This window comes from Lagenorhynchus albirostris, chromosome 2 (assembly GCF_949774975.1).
Source record: "Lagenorhynchus albirostris chromosome 2, mLagAlb1.1, whole genome shotgun sequence".
NCBI classification, from domain to species: domain Eukaryota; kingdom Metazoa; phylum Chordata; class Mammalia; order Artiodactyla; family Delphinidae; genus Lagenorhynchus; species Lagenorhynchus albirostris.
In genome coordinates, this window is record NC_083096.1 from 109,108,488 (window position 1) to 109,130,615 (window position 22,128).

Consider the following 22,128-nt stretch of genomic DNA (forward strand, 5'->3'; position numbering starts at 1 on the left):
CTTTCAATCATTTTAAATATTATTTGGATGATATTTGCTCTGTGTGTAGTAGCTGTTTGAATTTGTATTGAATGTTTGACTGGCTCATGCACACATAGATGATGTATGAAATTATTATTTCATATTTTTCTAGTGTTTGCATTGCAAGTGACATCTGGCTGACAGGAACTTGGAGAAATGGGATACGAAGTGAATGCTGCAGTTACCACAAGCATCGTATTTATCAAAAGGTTTAAGGTTGGTCTGTCTTTGTTTAACATATGAAACTTGGAACAGTGACTGGGAAGCACTGTGTTCTTGTGATGCCTGCATGTTTTAACTGAGTTGTTTAGGAAAAGAGCAGTCAAAGAATAAACACTAATTGTATTATTTGCTCTGCTCATGAAACTAAATATTATACATTCTAATTTTAAGAAAACACACTTAAATTAGATTTGATATAATTTCCATACATTTTGCCTGTATTCAGAGAATTTACAGACTTCATGTTAGACAAGCACGCATATTGAGCACTAGTCATCATTATTCAGAAAAGGCAATGTGGGAGAAAAAAAACTCAACTGCGTTTTTAGTTTTATTTTCTAATTTGTGAATGTGCAAAATTGAAGGAAGACATGTGAAAACATGTAGCACAGTGTTTGCAAGCTCTGACTCCGCTGAAATACACACATATAAATATACACATTTTCCTATTCTGCCTTTTCATGGAGGTCATGCCACCAATTACGAATGTAGTCATGAGAAATAGCATTCATTTAACAAAAACTTATGAACCTACTATGGACTATGTACTAGCAGGGTACTGGAGAAAACTGGAGAAATGCAGAGGAGTCAAAAAATCCCTGCTATTAATAAACTCACAGTCAGGTAACAGAGGAGGTCAGTATGAAAACCAAGTTCAACGTAGGGGTATAGATACAATGAGAAAAGTGTGGAAGCATTGACAAAGTAGGGGCGAAATGTGTCAGTGGTCCATCTACCAAAGACAGTTTAGGAAACAGAAAATGCATTATAGAGGACATTGTGAAAGCCTTTCAGATATAAAAGTAAGATATACTCATTTTTCTGAAACTTGCAAATTTCAGGAAATTAGAAAGATGGCAAAAATCATCCTCATTATTATTATCTCAAGACAAATATTGCCAGCTAGCTTCTACCATTTCCCTCCATTCTTTATATATATATATATATATATATATATATATATATATAGTTTTGAAAGTATTGTGATAATACTGCAAATACATATTACAAAAGAAATTAGATGCTGCATTCCAAAAAAGCCAACATCATTGTTGAATTCATTTCCATGTTATTTTAAGCTCTTCCTATATATGTTATTGTTAATGACTGAATAATAGTCCAATTGATAGTTAATGTCATAAACTAGCCATTACTCTATTAGGTTATTTGGTTTGTTTTCTAACTTCCTCAATCAACAATAAGTTGATGACTTCTAAGAAAAAAGAATTCAGGAGAAGGGAAAGAAATCTTCAGTGGTGGGGTCCCTGGTACCAGCATAAGGCATGAAAAAGGTAAGTAACATTTATTCAGCAACTGTTACAGTACTAGGTACTTTACCTGTACTATTTTGTTTATTGTCATCAGAACCCTGATTCAAGCATGGTATGGTAGAAATAGACTGGATTCACCTGGAGCTGAGTTCATATTTATTTCCCAACTCTGTCCGGCTGTGTGATTTCCAGAAAATCACTTATAATCTCTCTGATTTTTGGCTTCCTCACTTATAAATTGGGGCAGTACTAGCATTCATTCATTTAACAAGAGCTTATTAGGCTCACAGTTTGTATAAGGTATCTTGCTAGGCATAGGGGACATAAGGTCAATATGATGTGTCTCATGTCTTTGAGGGGCTGACAGCCTAGTGGAAGAGTCAGATGTGGAAATGGGCTGACAGGTCCCAGAAGAACACAGATGAGAAAAGAATTCATTCTTCCTGGTGGAACAACATTTGGTCTGGATCCTAAGTAATGAGAAGCAGGTTTCCACTTGCTTTTCTTCGACAATAGCGTTCATCTTCCGCTATCCAAGCAATCATATGGTCAGTGTGGTTCATATTCACTCTCGTCCCTGCCCTGAAGAAGCTTACCAACTAGTATCAGTCCTAATGCCCAGAAGAATGTGGCTTCTGTTTTATAGACTTGCACACTGATTTATTTAAGAAGTGATTGTGTTGGTTTGGGAGTGCTTGGTTTCTACCAGAATCCTTCCTTCTAAGAGATGTGTCTGACCTTGTAAACAGAGGGTCCTGTTGACCCATCAAGGACCATCTTTTGACACTGTATTTTGAAAGGCTCATTAATCTGAATAAAACTGTTACTAAAATGTCTGTGTTTTATAAAAATAGAATGATATTAAGCAATATGCAGACATACTTTATAATCAGATTTATACCTACACATATTAAGTCCCTCCCTGCTTAAAATTCCCAAATCTAAAATTAAAGCTAGAATGCTCAGACCTAATGGCAAGTTTTCAAACTTTCATAATCCAGCAATTTAAAATGCCTCAGATACCATTAAAGTTGTCACTGGAGTTAGAAAGGTAATTTTAGCAAAAGTTTCTTCCTTTTCCTCTCAAAATTTTACCCAAAAGTGTATCTGAAGGTTCACCAAATATGGAAAAGTAATATATTTTCAAATTTCACTAATTAGCTCCAATTTTAAAATAAAGCAATCTATAACTCCTGTCTTCTGTTTTAAACCAATGGTGTATCAGCTAGCTGCTGTCAAGAACTACCACATAACAATCCACTCCACGTTTCAGTGGCTTAAAACAAGCATTTATTTAGCTTCTGAGTATCAAATTAACTGGAATTTGGCTTGTCTAGACTGGTCATGGCTAGTGGTGGCCCTGTTCCATGTGTTGCTTATCCTCTTTTTAGCACCTGTGGTTAGGTGGAGGCATGTCCTTCTCATGGCAATGGCAGAGTCATGAAAGACTGAGTTCAAATGCTTTTTAAATTTCTGCTTACATCACATCTGCTAACATCCTACTGGTAAGTCACTTAGCTAAGCTGAGTCAAGGCTTGGAAGAGCACTGCAGAGTTACATGTCAAACAGCAAAGATACAGGGAGTGGTGAAGAACTGGGGCCATTCACACAATCTATCCCCAAGGGTTATAGCACTTTTCTACAAAAAAGAATGATGTTACATTCAATAGATTTTTATTTTTAATTATTACTTAAAGCTTTCTATATTCCAGGCACTGACTTATCTTCTCCTTGCCTTCCTGCAATCCTATAAAAAGCATTTCAACATCCCTATCATGAAGGTGAAGAAATTGAGGCCAGGGGATGTTTGAATAAAATGCTTAACCTTGCATGAGTGGTCAGAGGTCGAGTCTGGAATTAAATCCTGTCTGTGGGCCTTGTCTTCTATTCTTTCTGCTATAGGAAGCTGCCTCGATATAAAATTTCAATTGTAAATTTTCAGAACAGGAAGGAATTTTTGAACTCATCTAATTTCTTTATTTTGTAGAGGGAAACAACCACAGTCCAGAGAGATGACTTTTATATTTTTATCTTACTAATTAATAGAAAATCCAGGGACGAGAATCTGAGTCTCTTGAGTTCTCATTTTCTCCATTTTTTATACAAGCTTTTTCACTGTATGCAAATTTACTGGATACCTGCTATGTGCCTGACACTGTGTTGACCCAGTTCTCTGTTGCTAAGATCATATTCCGATTACAGAAATGAAGAGAAATAAAAGGTTGTTTGAGTACCTACTATGTGATACAATGGGTGTCCGTAGTTTCCTAAAATTTACCAAAAACTGAAATTCTAAACTCCTGCATCAGTCTATTTCAACCCAAGTATAAGACAGATTTTCTCTTTGGCACTGACCCATTCTACATTTCACAGAGGCCAAGTTGGTCTGGGAGGACACAGGAGCCAGGCAGGCAGTCCAAGACTCACCGCTGCCATTGAAGGTGGGCACCTTCCTCGACTTCGGCAGCTATGTAACAACACTGAAACCATACAGCTGCCAGGTCTCAACTTAATTAGAGCTGACCTTAAGATGGATTTTGCAAACCACTCAGATAGATCTCTCTGTTTGGAAAGTTTTTAAAGTAAAAAAGGAGAAAACAATAAAATGCCTCCAATTTGCAATCCTTCCCTCTGAGGTTTGCTATGTGCAGCCCCCCTGCTCTCCCCAGCACTGAGCCATTATCCCCAGAGGGTCCTTCAAGCCTAAGGCTGATGGGAAGCAAGCAGAATATGACTTAGAGCTGCTTGTGTGAGATCACAACTGCCCTCCCCATTTTGCTGGGCCCGCTGTATTAGCTGGGGGAGGACAGGAAGGGTAGGGAGGAAAAGCTGGAGGCAAATCTTCCTGAGTACGAGAGGTATCGAAACAAGTCATGGCATTTCCCTTCCAAAAAGAAAAGTGCCACTTGCACCTAGGCTAGGGCCTGGCACATAGTAGGTGCTTGATAAATATGTGTTGAATGAATGAATGACTCTCTTTCTAGTGTTATTGCTTGTCTAGTTTTGGTTCACTTGATCTGGGGGAAATCTGTTTGCCCAGGGCCCTGGTCTTGCATAGAAGTTAATGGTTTGGACTCTGTATTCGGTCACTCAGCTCATGGGTATGAGGGTTTATTGTGTTCCAGGCATCAAGGATTTGACAGTCAGCAAACCACATGTAATTACTACTTTCATGGAGCTTACAGTCTAATGAGATAAGTCAGACACGAGTTTTGAGTTTTGACTCTGACACTAGCTCTTTGTTGACAGGTTATTTATATCTTTGTGTCTCAGTGTCCTCATATGTCAAAAAAAGTATAATCATAGAACCTAATTAAATGAATATATATGTAAAGCACTTGGAATATTGTCTGACTTTTAAAAAGCACTATGTAAATGTCTGTGATTACCTCATATATTGCTGTGAGGATTAAATGTGAAAATGCATGTAAATAGCTGATGCTGGCATGTATTAAGAACTTCATAAATGGTAGCTATTATTATTTCCCATTATAAGGAGCTTTATTGCAATTCTAAACTTGATGTAGGGGAGGTGGGAAGTAGTAAGAACTGTGTTGGTGGGAGAGTATAGCTGGGTCAACTGCAACTAAAACTCTAATCTGTGCTCTGATTCTCAGGCAGATACTTTGAGCAACACACACACATACACACACACACACACACCCCTTACGGCACGTTTAAGGACACAATCAACAGGAGAGGTGCCTGTGTCCCTAAATTAAATGTTCCTAAAAGCTGAAATCCACTTTTTTCCGGATTCACCCTCATTGCCACAGTTATTCTACTTGGCCCTGCTGGAATGCAGCTGGAGAGAATTTCCCAGAAATACCAGGAGAAGATGCCATGCCAGCTAGGGTGCCTCTGGGGATGGGGGGAAGCAGGGACAGCTTCTCTCTGCTCTTGGAGGATTCTCCCCCAGCCTCAGAGCCTGTCAACATCTGTAGAATGATGTATTTTCCTTCACACTTATGTCCCTTTCCTATATCAAGTGTTTCTTACTCTGTATTGCCCCTGTCCTTTGGATCCAATGAAACTATTAGAGATCTGCCATTAATCATTCTTAATTTTATTCCCTTCTTCCTTTCCCACTGGATTTCTACAAGGGCCTCTCCTCCTGTAAATAATCACTCCAACCTGTTATTTTTCCTTCTCTGAGGGTTTCTCCCTCCATTTGAATAGCTCACTCATAAACAGCATCATTGAGACTCAAGATAAGTAGATGTATAAGTGCCTCTGTACTTGAGGCTTCCCATCTGGGCAAATCCTCATCCTCCGCTGAAGCATGTCTATGACTTAAGTTTCCACAGCCCTCTTCAGCAGCCGAGGAATGTCTGCTCTCTCCTCTCCCCTCCCCTTGCACACCAGCAGATGTGGCACCCACGGAATCACTCCTAGGCCTCCAAACAGCCCAAGTCAGCCACTCGCCCAGCATACACCTCTGTTGACAATGCAGGAGAGGGATGATCAGGACACAGGAGGAGCAGAAGAGCCAATAAGAACATTCGAATACACATCTTAAGGGTCACGGCATGCAAGAACGATTTGCTCACGGTCAGCACGCATAAGAAAAGTTATTATAAGCAAGATTCCAAAGAGCTGTTCTCTGTTTTCACAGGAAACAGAAGGTGAAGAAAAGCAGCCTTATATTGTAGCAGGAGAGAGTTTTGCTAAACATACAGTTGAAGCACTTGACTTTGGAGGTGAATAATCCCAGAAACAAGCAACCAAGTAAGTTCCTGAAAGCTGTGTTATAAAATGAAAGATAGTCATTTATTCTGAGTGGCTTAGAAAGAGACGTTCCTAAAGATGAGGTTGGAAGTGGGGAGGGGTTCAACTCGACAAATACATAGAATCTTAGAACTGGAAGGGGCATGAAGGGCCCACACCACCTGTTTCACGGAAGAGGCACAGAATACATTTGCCCCAAGTTACAAGGCTACTTAATGTTTGATACTCTAGGCTTTCTAATGCCAAGTCCAGTGCTCTTTTTGGAGCCCCAATTTAACTTAGAGATCGCATCCCACTTTGAGTTTTTTTTTTTTAGGAGAAGAAGGAGGAAGAGGAAGATAAAAACAAGAAACAAAAAATGATGGGTGGTTGATTTACCGTTATGGATCCTGGTAAATCCAGGATGTGTTAAGGATAATCTCCCCTTCCCCGGGAGAAGGAACAGTGAATAGTCACAGGTAACCATTAATCCTGAAGCTGCTTACTAAACCAGGGCCTGTGAAGACCTGCAGCTATCTCTTCATTTTGTTGTTTAAAGGAATGGGTTCCACAGGCAGAGACAGAGCTGTGCTGAAGAGCGACACTTACCATCGGCTCCTCCAAACACATTCTGTGGGAGGGCGTGGGATTTCACAGCAGTGAGAGCAAAACTATTCACAGCAGTACCATATGCTCCCCACCATCAGGAGTGGTGGTACTGGTCACTGGACTTGGCAGGCAAATCAACTGAATGGAAATTCTGAAGACCACAGTAGGAGTTTTCTCTTTGTGGGTTTTGGATGGTAAAATCTTCAATCTGTTCCACAGGCAGAAATCAGAGTGAAAAATAATTCTACACAAATCACACGTGTAGGGTGTGTGTGTGTGTGTGTGTGTGTGTGTGTGTGTGTGTGAAAGAGCATGAGTGTGTGTTATTTGCAGAAAAGTGAAGGGGAAACGAAGGCTCAGCATTTATCTTGTACTATCCTACAGAAGTAGGAGTGCTAATGCTGAACGCAAGAGGGAAAAGACTGAGAAAGTGAAAGATGGAGGATTATTTTTAGTATAAATTCCATGTTTTCAGTTTTTTCTCTAAGAAGAAAAGTAAGATTGAGAATTTCCCAAATGCCAGGACCATTTAATAGCAGAATTACAACAGACGAGAAATGCAGCACTTTTTAAAGCTTGTCCTTTCTCTGTTATTAACTTTGTTCTTTCAGTTGTGCCAGAGAAAGCACAAGAGATAGAAATTGGCAGAAATATGTGTCTGCAGAACAGAAATTCAACCTAAATGAAAATACCATGAAAACCTCTAGCAAAAAAAAGCCTTTTGTTAAACAGCATAACTTTCATCATCAAGAAAACGTTTATTTGAATGAAAAGTAAAATTTCGGACAGCCTATTGTCCGATCATTAGTAATTCTGTGCCCGTATGGGCTATTTTCTATTTCCAAAGTGGTTTGCAATCATTAGTTAATCCACTCAGCATGCTTAGTCTAAATTGCGTTATATGCGTATAATAGATAAGGATTGTTGTTGGAGAGAGGCAGCATGACACAGCCGGCTGAGGAATGAACTGGAAACTCAGAGGCTGGAAGTCTTCATCTTAACCACCCGGTTAGTCTGCAGTGGGAGCTGAGCCCATCCCACAGGACTTCAAAACAAGGATTCAGCTTGTTTAAGAACTAAATATATATATTACATTAAATTTTTTTTCCAACACTTTTTGGTATTCTTGGAGTTTTAATTTTCCATTAAGTCCCTTTGTCATCATGTGGGCCCAGTCTCAGTTTTTGCCATAGAGAAAATATATTTTAAAGGCCAGTCTCTGTAAATAACTCTCTTGAGGGGCAACACAGTTGTTACTAAGGGCACATGTCAATGCTAACCAATGTCCTTTTCAACATGAGGAAACAGTCTGGAGAGTTTAAATGTACTGGAACAAATTGGTGATGGAATTTTCCTTTCTTTTCTTTTTGAGCATCAACACTAGTCTATACAGTTGGTCCTCCATATCTTAGGGTTCCACATCCATGGAGTCAACCAACTGTGGATAGAAAATATTTGAAAAAATATTTCAGAGAGTTCCATAAAGCAAAACTGGAATTTGCTGTACACCGGCAACTATTTAGCTATTTACATAGCATTTACATTGTATTTACAACTATTTACATAGCATTTACATTGTATTAGGTATTATAAGTAATCTAGAGATGAGTTAAAGTATACGGGAGGATGTGTGTGGGTTATATGTAAATACTATGCCATTTTATATGAGAGACTTCAGCATCTGAGGATTTTGGTATTTGAAGGGGGTCCTGGAACCATTCCCTGTAATGTTACCTGAGGTTTGCCAGCTTTAATTTTTCTCTTGATAAGAAGAATCCTCTAAGCAAGACTGTTGCTTTTAAATGTTCTAATGTAATTTTTTTCAAAGATGAACCAATGCTTTTGCCCAGCAGAGCTTGTCCACATCATGTTTGGATTACAACGGTGTAGCTTTCCTGTATTTTCATTTGTTTGCTCCCACCCTATCCAAATACATTAATATGTGGTTCAGATAATGTATTCCATATGTTTAATTAGCCATTACATGAAATATAGGAAGGTGTGGCTTTTAAAATGCATTCTCCATTTTCTCCCAGTTTCCTAAATTTTAGCTTACATTTTCTGGTGGATTTTTGTTGTTATTTTTTGTTGTTTTTTTTTAAAAAAATCTTTTCATTATAAAGAATCTGTTCAGACCAAATTTATCTAACTGCTTCAAGTTTTAGATTTTCTTTGGATAATAAAACTTCAGTTCTGTCTATAGACAGATTAAATTAATTCTGTCCTACTTTACCCAATGTGTATAATGAATCATCGCTCAATTAATGGACACACATAATAAAATATTACTTAAATAAACTGTGTTAAGGAGTTCTCTTTTGTAAAGTTTCTGGAATTTTTAAATTATATTTAAATGTCCATAATTTCCCAATTTCTGCTCAAATAGTTTCCTTGGTAAGATTTTAGTTTCTTGCAGGATGTCTAATATGTCTTAACCGTGTCCTGATGTCAAAAAAAGAAAATGACCAGCACTTCATTTGGAGACTATTCAGAAATTCTTTACTTGAACTAATTGATTACCGGTAACAACGACCCCGAAACACCGCCACAGAACACATGGCCAGCCTTGGGGTGATTCACTATGGTGTCACTGGGAGAGATTATGAAGCCCAGGGTTGCGATGGTGCCAGTTCATGCCTTTTCAGTGAGAAAGCACTCAGGTTCCACAGAGTGTTAATCTGGCCACAGAATGGGAGACGGCTAAGTCTGCCTGGAATGTCTGGCTGCTGGTTGGCAGACATAGCCCTTTCTTCACCTTGGATCTGCTGGGTTAAGGATGCTTTCATAGTAATTTTCCAATGTCTTCCTTGATCAGTCGACTGCAGCATTTTATCATTTTGCAGATTTTGTTTTCTTCATGGGTTATTACTTCCACTGAACTGCACTTAACATCTATTAGCTTAGGTCTCCAGAAGATCAAAGTCCCTCTGTATCTGATTATTCTGTTCTTTGTAATTTGTGTCTCCCCCTCACCCTACCCGCCTCCCCACCAATCCAGGAGGCTTACACGTTTACAGATTTGGTTTCAGTGTCTTTCCCTAAATTGTTTATAGACATAAAAGCATCATAAAGAGGGCATTGTGTCTCTCGAAGGAGAATAAGAGAGGGAAAAAAGTGAAGACAGCAATAGTAATTCTTGTGTTATTTCTATCTCAGTATGAGTCTTTTAAAACTCATGCTTAAATATTTTTTTTTTTGAAACAGGGTGGGTGAGGGTGGGAAGGAGGGAGGGAAGGAGGGAGAAAGAAGTGCTAATGTCATAGCAGCTGAATTCCTGTTGAGATTTATTCTCTTTTCTAAATCATTCACTCTCCTCCCCTCCTTTCCTTCCAAATCCCTGTCCTGTCTCCCCAGTTTTAGTTAAAAACATTAGCATTGTCTTTTTTGGGAACCTGTTCATAGGGCCAACATTCCATTCATTTTATGGTTTACTGTTAACCTTAATGACTAGGTTCTAATGGAGGATTTTATTTCCTTTCTGAACCTCTAGTAAACAATAATCATCCTCTAAATTTGGTCTCACAGCTGTGATGTACTGAAGATCCTCTATCAAATGTCAACCCCTTCTCAACAACAGACCAAAACTGGACAGATCAGGGCATTTGCATGAGCCCCAGAAGGAATATTTTTAGAAGCTACACAAGAGGCCCAGTACACATCTATCAGCAGACATGAAGTGGGTGCTTGTGAGTTGAGACAGGTATTAAAAACTCAAACTACATCTGGCAGCTGAAAAAAAATTAACTCAGAGGAGATTTGAATCTGAGGAGATTATTGAAATAAAGACCTGGAGCTTTTTTTGAAAGGATATTTCAGAACACTATTCTCCATGGTGAATAAAAGAAACCAAAGCAAGAGGGAGAAGAAAGAGAGAGAGAGAAAGTGTGAGCTAGAGCATGGTTTCTCAAACTTGAATGTGTGTACAGATCACATGGCGACCTCGTTAAAATGGAGACTCTGAACCCTAAGGCTGAGGTGGAAAATGAGAACTTAACCTGCTCCCAAGTGACTCAGATGCTGACGATCCAGGGGCCACACTTGAGCAAAGAGAACGTTTCCCCAAGACCCATAGCTCATCTGAAACTGCAGAAGGCCCCTCACTCTACCTAGCACAAGGGACCGTCTCCTTGAGAGGTATTAGTCTTTGAGGAGGGATGCTGAGGAACTCTAGAGCAAAGGTTCTCAGACTTTCCTGCATATTATAATCCCCTGCAAGCTTTAAAAAAATCCCAATGCTCAGGCCACACCCCACAATTAAATCAGAATCTCTAGAGAAGATACCCAGGCGTCGGCATTTTAAAAAATTCTCTAGGTGATTCCAATGTGCGGCCAAGTTTGAGACCCAATTAAAAAATAATAATATTAACTAAAATAATAACAACAGCCAACATGTGTTGGCTGCTTCTACACAAATATGGGGCATGGTGATCAATACATACAATTTTTTTTTCATTGAATCATCAAATAAATCCCTTTTACAGGCCAGAAAACTGAGGCAGAGGTTATGTAGCTTGCTCTCAGCTAAAGAGCTGAGAGAGCTGCTGTTAGAAAACAAGAGAAACATCATGTGTGCATGAGCAAGTGATGGAGCCTGGAGAACTCGCCAGGGAATTACATGTGCATGTGAGTCCAAGTGTTCTTTTCCTTGCATTTCAGATTTTTAACCAACAGTTAGTGGTACCATGTTTAAAAGCCTTTCCCCCTCTTTGCTGCCCTCCCACCCTCAAAGGCCCAAGTCTACCTTTCTGAATCATTCATTGCCTTTCCTCACTCTGGGTATACTTGAGGCCCTAGACTTTTGAGCTAAGGTTAACAGCCTTCAGTTCCTGGCTTCTGGGGCCACCTTGACTTCCAGGTGGGCGCTGCTTTGTCTCCTTTCAGAGATTCCTTTGGCCTCTCTTGCCCCTAACTGAACAGCAGGGGGAGCTATGGCTATCAGAAAAAACATCCTGTAAAACTGCCCCTAAATAGATAGGATTTTTATATTCTTTCCTGAAAGAAAATCTTCCTAGCAGCTCTTCTCCCTAAAACTAACGCCAACTGTCCCAAATTCCACAGGCCAGGTCAACAGCCCATTTGGCCATGATGATGGAAAAATTCAGAGAGGCTCTCATGGGGCCCAGAGACAACTGAGAAGGGGCCGCACGGGTACAACAGTGAGTGTAATCAAGGTGGCTGATCAATCTGGAAAGGTGCTATAGTCAACTGCATCTTTCTGAATGATGTTCCTCAACCAGAATGGACTGAGCAACTATAGTAAAATGTATGAAATATAACATGAGCCTTCTTTTTTAACTCTGATCAGTGATTGGAATAGAAATTTTTGTATCAGTCCTCAGTTTTCCCAAATTTAAATGGGTATATTTCAGTTCAATATATGTCCATTTAATTCAGGCTGTATCTGTGTCAGAGGACAGAGTGTTGGGTGAGGTATAGGAATCCCCAAGACAACACTATTAGGTCAAAACAGTTTGAGGGAAATTTGAAAAATCCCAGAGAGAGAGAATTCTCCCTCAGTTCACTACAGAGCAAGGTACCAATTTACCCTGAACCATAAATTCAGAGGGGCTGCTTCCCAAGCCTGAGAGCCTTTTCAAAATGGCTGTGGCCCAGACCCTTAGATGGTGATGTGCTCAGAGGAGATCAAGGCATGTTACTCTGACCAAATTAGGATTGGTCAGTGGGACGGGAAGCTAAATATACCAACTCATTACATAAGAAACTCCCGCTCTCCCCACTACCCTGCAGTTGTGCTCCTCCTTCACCCTCCTTTCTCAACCCTGACCTAGGAAATCACAGGGAGAGGGGTGATGAGTATCCAGTGTCATTTTCCATTCACAAGGAGAATCTCTTCAGAATTCCTGTCCTACCCCTGATTCTGGAGTACTTAAGTACCTTCTCTGGTTAGAAGTGAAGGTTGATGGAAACAGAACCTTTCCCATTAAAGAGATTTTGGCAGTTGTGATGCTAGGGGCCTTTAATGTGTTGCCATGAGTTAATGAAACACTTGGAAAATTGATATGTAAACTTCATGAAGGGCATCATAGTGTCTCTGAAGTGGATTTTCAGAGGATGATCTACATGGCTTTGGGCCACTGGAGCAAGTGCTAGCAGAGTGATGTGAAAATATAGTCGGGGCTCATCAGCCTTAATTTCACTTAGTGTATTGTTCACAAATGTGTCCTAATGGTGTGTGAGCTTGCGTCTCTTCTCGTGGACGCACTCAATTCTAGCAAAGGAACTGGGCAATTACATTGCAGGCAGACAGATTAGTAGTGGCACAAATGCATGCAAAAATACACAGACAAGGCTTTGCTCTGTAGTCAGAGCCTCCCTGGTCATCCTCCCGTGTCCGTAAATTGAGTTGCCAGTTCACTTATACAGTACCAGCTAAGGAGTCTGCTTCTCCTCACCGAGCTCCGTCTGAGAGGCTCCACGTTACCCTAGCTGCGAGAATTACATGCTCCACCCCTGCCTGGCTGAATGCACCCAGGATCCTGAGCCAGACAGGGACATCTGAAAACAAACACAATCCCTACCTGAGAAAATGACAGTCTTGCTTAAAAAGCTGACCTTTTAAAAAAGGAGTTTTTCTCTTTTTGAGTCTCATGGACTATGGAGGCTTCCATAATGGTGAAGTCTCAAAGGGAAGGTGGCCTGTAGTTGGAGAGACTTTCCAGCCGAAGCACAGTTCAAGCTCACAATTCACACGGGGATCAGAGGTCAAGGAGGAAAGGGCGTGCAGGTGGGTGGTCAGACTTGGGAGCTGTCCCTCCTCTCTAGGAATAGAAACTGCAATTCTGCATGTTTTGTTTCTAGGTTAAAAGAAAAAAAAAAAGCAGTGGGCAGTTTTGCCTGAATGTCCTAATAGGCTGCCTGAGACATATAAGCATAAATGATAAACCTTGTTAGATGATAAGCTGAAAAGGAAAATTGAGACCTTATTTTAATTTGTTGGTGAAAACACACTTGCACCCTTCCTGCCCTCTTGTGAGTGGAGGAAGAATCTCTCCAGGGAAGCAGTAGAGGATTAGTGCACATCAGAGGGGCCAACCAATTCAGGAATCAGGAACACATTCAACTGTACTGACCTTTTACTCCTGTGTCCCCAAATGCTGGATCAGAATTTTTTCAAAGGTACCACAAAAATAAGCAATTTGATTTTTCTTTCCTGGGCTTAGTCTCTCCTCATCATACCCAACAATAAAAAAGTCTGAAGGGGCGGAGTTAAACTATATTTCTTCAGGAATGAGCTCCCACCCCACTTTCATGGATGCATCTTTCTCTTTTTCTCCTTCTTTACTCGTGCTTTTTATTCATCACTAGGTCTACCTGCTAGCTAAAGAAATCAGATTTCTCTATAACTCACCTTCTGGGGTGGGCCAGATTTTCACAAATTTGGACCGAAGAAATTACTCAAAAGCTTCCACCATACTTGAAGCAAACTCCCACGTGGCGGCCACCTTTGCAAAGTTTCAGCTCCAGCCTAAACTTCGATGCTTTTCTTCTAGAGAAATGATTCACTTGCCCGCTTTTGAGGATTCTCTGTTTAGCAGGTGTGACAGATGCTGTTGATTTGCTCACTCAACGCCTATTCCCAACCCCCTCCTTTCTTGCCCCTTTTACTGTGGAAGCAGGCGAAGCTCTAAGGTGCTTCCCTACTCACATTCCCAGCTTCCCTGGAATCTGGACAGGGATGGGAATGGGTGCAGTTCTATTGGTGGGAGTCCAAGGCAGTCATGGCACTGCTTCTGGGAAAGTGATTTTCTTCCTGAAAAATGGGAGAAATAAACCTATCACCAACCCTTCTTTTTTCCTGCTGGATGTAGACATGATGCTTGTAGGTACAGCTGCTATGCTATCCAGCAATAAGAAATGCTAAGGACATCGGAGTGGAAAGATAGAAGGAACTTGTGCCGTTGATGACATGGCTGAGTTACCATAGCTGCATGCATCTTGTACGGATGTCCTGGATCGCCTATCTGCCAGTTTCTTGTTATGTTACAAAAAACCAAACTTGAAATCAGAAATAGCAGATATCCTGTTACTTACAAATGAGTATATTCCTAAATAGAATAAATAACAGAGCAACCAAACCCAAATTAACACCCGTACCCCACCCCACCACCAACAAAATCTCTGTCCCACTGAGTTCCAAACCTTGTTTTAGGAGAAGTTATTTACATGATCAGTCCTGTTGCCATATTCTTATTTTTGCCATTTTACAGATAGGGTAACTAAAGGCTGAGGATCTAAAGCAGCCTTACCAAGGTCACACAGTAAGCCACTAAAAGCTGGGGAATAAAGCCAAGAGCTCTGTAATCCCAGTCGAGGTCTCCTCTGCTCTGTCTCTCCCCCTCAGCTGGGAAAATGTCAAAGGATTTATCAAAAACAGCCTGAAGCTAGATTAAGTATGTTAATACCCAAAGCACTTAATTACTAATACAGTTTAAGGTACATTAACCTAATTGGAAACTTTCTGCATATGGCATAGGTTTTTTTTTTTTCCCCTGAAAAAATTAATAGTATTTTTTTCAAACTTTTCTACTAGCCCACCTCACCTTTATGTGCTATTATTGGTTTTCAAATTTAGAAAGAATATCACAGCCAAGAGTTGAATTAATGTTATTTCCTCTTACAAAAGGAGGATAAATAAAATAAAAAAATAATAAAATGTGAGAAAAAGGAAAGATAAAATTGTATCTGATAATTGCATGTCTCACCCACCCAGCAGGGAAGCTGGCAGGATGCTATCATCAGATCCCAGGGTCATCCATGGCCCCTCCCCTCCCTCACATCCACGTCCAATCAGCCCCACATCCTATTGTGTATAACTATTTCTCACCATCCCCCTGCTACACCTTTAGCCAGGACCTTGACTTTCTCCTCTGGATTACTGTGACGGCCATCTAGCCAGTCTTTTGTCTGGTTGCAGTCTGTCCCCTATGCTGCTGTTGGAGGGATCCTTATAAAATGCAAATCAGATCTGTCAACCCTCCACTGATTCCCCATAGCCCTCAGGATGAGTCCAAACTCCTTACTCTGACTTCAAATGCCCTTCATTATCTGGTTTCTGTCTAGTTCTCCAGTCTTACACTGGATGCTCCAGCTATATCGAACTACTCGAACTACTCGCAGTTTCTCAGACTGGCTTTTCCTCCCCCTCCCTTCTGAGCCTTTGCAGAAACTGACCTCTGCTGGGAGTTTCCTCCTTCCTGGTCTTCCTTTCCTTTCTTCCCACCAATTTCCAAGCTAACTCCTAATCATCTTCCAGCGCCCAAGCACCACTTGTTCTGGAATCCTCCCATGACCACCTCCTCCTCAGACTGGGGTAAGGGCCTCTCCAATGTGTTCCCATGGCAACCTGGCCTAAAATACACTGAGATAACACTGAAATTATTTGCTTATATGTCTGTCTTCCTGGGGGCATCTTGAGAACAGAGAATGTATTTTGTTCATCTTTGCATCATCCGTGCCTAAAAACACAGAGATGCTTACAAAACAGAAACTCAGTAAAAAGTAATTGTTGAATGGTTAAAAAACAAGCAAACTGTTGGTTGAATGAATGAAAAAACAAGCAAACTGTTGGTGGGAATGTAAACTGGCACAACCACTATAGAAAATGATATGTGGTTCCTCAAAAAATTAAAAATGGAATTACCACATGACCCAACAATCCCACTTCTGGGTATATATACAAAGGCAATGAAATCACTATCTCGAAGAGATATCAAAAAACATAGAAGAGGGTTTCCCTGGTGGCGCAGTGGTTGGGAGTCCGCCTGCCAATGCAGGGGACACGGGTTCGTGCTCCAGTCCGGGAAGATCCCACATGCCGCGGAGCGGCTGGGCCCGTGAGCCATGGCCGCTGAGCCTGCGCATCCAGGGCCTGTGCTCCGCAACGGGAGAGGCCACAACAGTGAGAGGCCCGCGTACCGCCAAAAAAAAAAAAAAAAAAAAAGAGATAGAAGAAAGAACAAGCAAACTAACCTTCCATTAAGGACTATGCAAAAGACTAATAGGCAGGTAGCCACACAATAAGAAAACTGGGGTGAGGTGGGCAGGAAGCATGAAGTCATAGAGAACATGTTCATCCTGCACTCCGTAAGGAAGGTACGGGGTCTGACATCCAACCCACTGGGTCCCAGGTTGTTCTCAGTTACAAATCCAAATGGGGAAAACTGCCAGATCTAGAAGCTGCCGCACACTGTCTGAGAAGGAGTGGATTGAGGAGATGCCTGCGGATCCTTAAAAGCCGCATGGAGGAGGAATGTGGGCTCCCGTCTCTCTTTTCCTCTCCTTCGCCTCTCCGTCACTCCTTCCTGTTAACGCCATTATCCTGATGTTTGTAGCACCAAACCAGTGGAGGCCCCAGAACCTACTTGTCCTTTATGAGGCAGATAACCTCATAAATTATCCACACACACAACCTGTAGAAGCTAAAGCTGACACTTCCCACTAGCACGGTATGTACGAAGAAGAACTAAGTGGGGAACTGAGGACATTTCCCTGCACTCTCTTCTCATGCACCTTGTCACCTCTAAGGAACAAAGTAGTTGTCACTGTACTGGTGTTAGCCTTCAGCCAGCACTGGCTTAACCACACAACGGTGGCCTGTGTGGAAATACCACATCTCTTGAGACCTTCAGGGTCTAAGGCCTTTATTCATGACGTAATTACGACAGCTGATTAGGCTACCCTTGTTTCTTTCCACACTTGGCAGCCTGTGGGCATGGGAGCCTGTGGAAACCACACTTCTGAGAGGTGGACCTCAGCATCAGGAAAGCTATGCATTGCACTTCCAAAGAAACAGGCCAACTGCCTTTGAGAGATCAATGATCTGGAGCTGGCTTCTGAGCTCAAGGGAGGAATCCCTATTAAAGTGACTCAATGGACACAACAAGTAGCTGTGTATGGGTTTGGGACAAACATCTTCTGTATGTGTTTAAATTGTCCATTGTGGCTCCGTGGCCACAGTCAACTTGGGACAAGAGTTGGGGTCGTGGAGAGGTGCTTTCCCACCAATATCCCCAAAGACTGAGACATGATCAAAAGGAGTGTTTGGAAGACCTTTCAAAGCAATATAAAAATGAAATAGCAACAGAAATGACAGCTCCAGGGGTATGCAAAGTCCTCTAGCCTGAAACTTTCTGAGGTCTTGCATCTCATTGGATCAATAAACATTTATTGTGGGTTTAGTATATGCAGGACATGACGTCTGTGCTGTGGATACTGTGAAGTGAGTAACACAGCCCCTGCTTTGAGGAGCTGCCCCTCTAATGTGGGTGATAAGAAATTTCCCCAATAAACTCACATACTGAGTGAAAAAAGACTACATCAGTGAGACAAACAAACATAAAAGGAGTCAGAAAAAGAGGAATGCACTGCCAGCCAGGATGATGTGGAAGGCTTTCTGGAAGCCCAGCCAGTTGCTAGGTCCTGCTGGAGTGACGGGTGACCAGAGGTCCTCATCCCCTCCTGCTCTCCCCACACTCCCCACCTGCTGCACTCCGGACTGAGATCTCAGCTGCTGTCATATTGAAAATTCCCCAGATAGACACTAACGAACATGTGGAAACAATAACCAGCTTTTACTAATTTACTTAATGGCATTGAGGGGACTTGGGGAACTCTGCTACCTTTTCTTTGCCTGTAGGACCCAAACATTTCTATTCTCCGCTCTTACCTGAGGAAAAGTCTCAGTCTTCTCTCACGTGAGGCCTTTCCGTTTCCCTTAACCTGTAATTGTAAATGACGCCGAGACTTCTTCTAATGGACATTGTGTAATACTTTCATATGCAGAGGATAAATTGATTATACGCACATTATAAACATCATCTCCATCAATTGTTATCGTTTTATTGTTATTACTTTAACCAGGATGTAGGTCAAGGGAATACGATGCCAGAGTAAGGATAGGAAGCCGCTGCATTTTGGCAGTTTAGTACAAATTGACTTTCTTCTAGGTTTGCGTCTCTAGGATTCTTTCACATTATCTTTCCCACCACTCCTACTCGTGAATGCATCCATGTTGGACACACACACACACACACACACACACACACCACGCACATGCACATACACATGCACACATACACAGGCACACAGCCTTGACTTAGGGATGTGAGTTGAACTAGAATCAATGGTAAAACACCCTTAGTAGTGAGCGTGACGATGGGAGCCAAGGAGAAGCACCAAAGCCAGCAGAGTACATCATTGAAGACTATTTTCTGTGTTGCTTCTTATCCACTCCATGTCTTAATGTCTTCTTTAGAAGGGGGGTAACCATAGTGCCTGCCTCAAAGGTTACATGAATTAGTGTCTGCAGAGCACTGAGAACAGGGCTGGGCACGTTGTGAGTACCGTAAGTGAAGGTAGATAGATAAAGCAAACATGTAAATGCAGAGCCCAGCACATAGCCCATCTCTATATGTATTATTCAAGAAGATCCATTCTTAGCTGTTGTTTAAAAAATTCCTCAGCCCCCCACCCCCTTAGAGGAGCCCTCAGTTCAGGATTCCTTTCGGGAACTGCTGCTGGGTAGTGCTGGTTCCCCATTTATCACCCTCTCCACGTGGTGTAGGTTTTAGAAACCTTGTAGGGAACACTGAAATTGAAGCAAGTATAATCTTCATGGAATCTGGGTAGTACCTCTCCATCACGAAGTTGGACTAAGGCTTGAATAAGTCCAGCCTATACAAATGTAAAGATACCAGCTTTCTTCCTGAAGCCAATAGACCAGTCAGTGTGTTGCAAACAATTGTTGATAGTGACCTACAGTAAGAGAAACATTTTCTACTGTGAACCAGTACACAGGTACATAGATTTATGGCTGGGAAAAAAAATCGTCCTAAAACAATATCCTTACTATATACAACACTCTGGGATATTTCCTCTTTCTTATATTTCATTTTTTAAAGTATTGTTTATGACTATTCAGTTGATTTCACAATCCACCAGTAGGTCATGATCTACCCTTTAACAAACACCAAGTCAGACCAAAAGCATCTGTAGGAATGGGCTAATGATTAGAAATGGAATCCTATAAAAGACTCTAAAAGTTCTTTAATGGAAGAAAGATGACTATTGATTTGGGTCTGTGTACCCATGTTTCATTCTCCTTGAGAATTTAAATTGCAAAGATAAATTCTCACCTTCAGGTGTGTTTAAAAAAAAAAGTGCCTTTGCCTCATAAAATAGAAGTAATGGCACACCAGGCAGCATTCTGGGACACACAGATTTCTCTAGGACAAGTAATTATACTGAGGATTATCCAATTGAACTCTGACTGGGCATAACCATGTAATGGAGTGTGGTGGAAACACGGATGTCAAATGTTTCTCTTGGGCCCTGTTCCTGAATTGCAAAAATCTTTGAAATGCACTGACACTTTAAAATCTGTGAGCTCTTTTGGCAACTGATATCAAAATAATTCGAGGTTGAGGTCTCATTCCTCCTGGACAAGTTGCCATGGCACTCTAGTTTCCTGTATAACAAACATCACCAATGCCCTACTTTTGCATAGTACTTGGCAATTTATGAAGTGTTTTAATGCATATTATCTCAACCTCATAACAATCCTGTGAGGTATACTGGGCAGGTATTTTCATACATTGCATTTATGACTGTACTGTCATTTAAGACTTAATGGTTTCCATTTTCATCATAAAGAGGGATCATTTTGAAACATGTTGTTGGCTAATAGCAAGAGACAATGCAATATGGAAAGAACACTAGATGTGGCCTCAAAGACATGAGCTAAAATTCACAGTGTGCTAATTACCAGGTGTGTGCTCTGGGGGAGGTCTCCTAAGCCCTAGCCTCAAGTTACATTTAGCAAATAAAGAGGCATAAGTTGTGCTCACAAGTGGAAGACTGATGTACTGGAAAGTAACATGAACTTGACTGTCACAGAGAACTGGATTCAAATCCTGACTTTGGCACAAGTTCTGTCAACGTAGGCAAGTGGTATAGCCTCTCTGAACCTTAGTTTCTTCATCTGTAAAATAGACACTACAGTGAAATATCATTGGCCAATGAAAACATTCTAATTGATATATCATACCTGCATCCAACTGCCTCTAATTTATTCTATTTCAGTGCCAGTTTTAAAAAATGAAGTCTGCCCTCTGTATCCACAGTTCTTCATTGGGACATTCAACCAAGCATGGATCAAATTCAACCACATGGAACCCGCAGATACAGAGGGCCAACTGTACTGGCCACTTTATGTAAGGGAGTTGAGCATCTAAGGATTTTGGTATCCGTGGGGGATCCTGGAACAAATTCTGTAAATCTAAATCACTTTCCTACTAAAAATCTTCCATAGTTTCCCATTGCACTTCAAATAGTGTTCTTTAGAGCCTGTGCCCACTGCTGTTCCTGCTGCCTGAAATGATCACACCATCACGACCCCAATCCCACTCACTCTCATCCTGTAGGTCTCAGTGTAAGTGTCACCACACAAGAGCCTATTCCTGGTCTTTAGAGGCCACAGATATAATTAAATGATTGTTTGTATAACTGTTTGTGTAATGTGGGCTCCTCCCACTGGAGTTTAAATTCCAAGATGGAAGTAATCATGACTATCTTCTTCATGGCTGTTACCTCAAAGCGTGGTCTCTGGAGTTACACTCTCTTCACTTGAATCCCTCTACCTGGGTAATTTTGGAAAAGTTACTTCCCCTCTCTGTGCCTCACTTATTCTCCATAAAGTGGAGTATCTTAATGGTGTTCACCCTCATAAAGTTATGTGAAGATAAAATGAGAAATCTTATGGTAAAGAGTTATAGTCCAATGCTCAATGCAGAATAATAGATGCTAGCTATTATAGGTGATAAATACTGGTTGAGTGAAAAGATTAGTTAACTGAATGAGATAAAGTTTGTAAAGAACCACACACAAAGCCTGGAATAATAGTAAACACAAAATGTTAGTGCCATCCTTCCTTCATTATTGAGAGAATCCCTCAAGGGAAGCTGTCATCAAAAGAGTTCAAGAAATGTTAAGTAGACAAAGTTAGAATGAAAAAATATGGGAATTTATTATTATCCAATACCAGCTCATAAGCTGTTCATGGCCATTTCTGAAGGAGACAATCCTATGGACTCTTATCACTGAGTGTCAATTCTGGCAATGGGTTGGGAAGTGAAGGGAGCCTGTGGGGAGCTGAGGGTTTGGGACAACATTCATGGTATGGAGAGCAAGTGAAAGTGGCATACGCTGTGTGGAAGCATCCAGAAGCACTGGAGCTTGATGGCTGATACTTGATGACTGAGGCCTTGGAACAAAAGTAGTA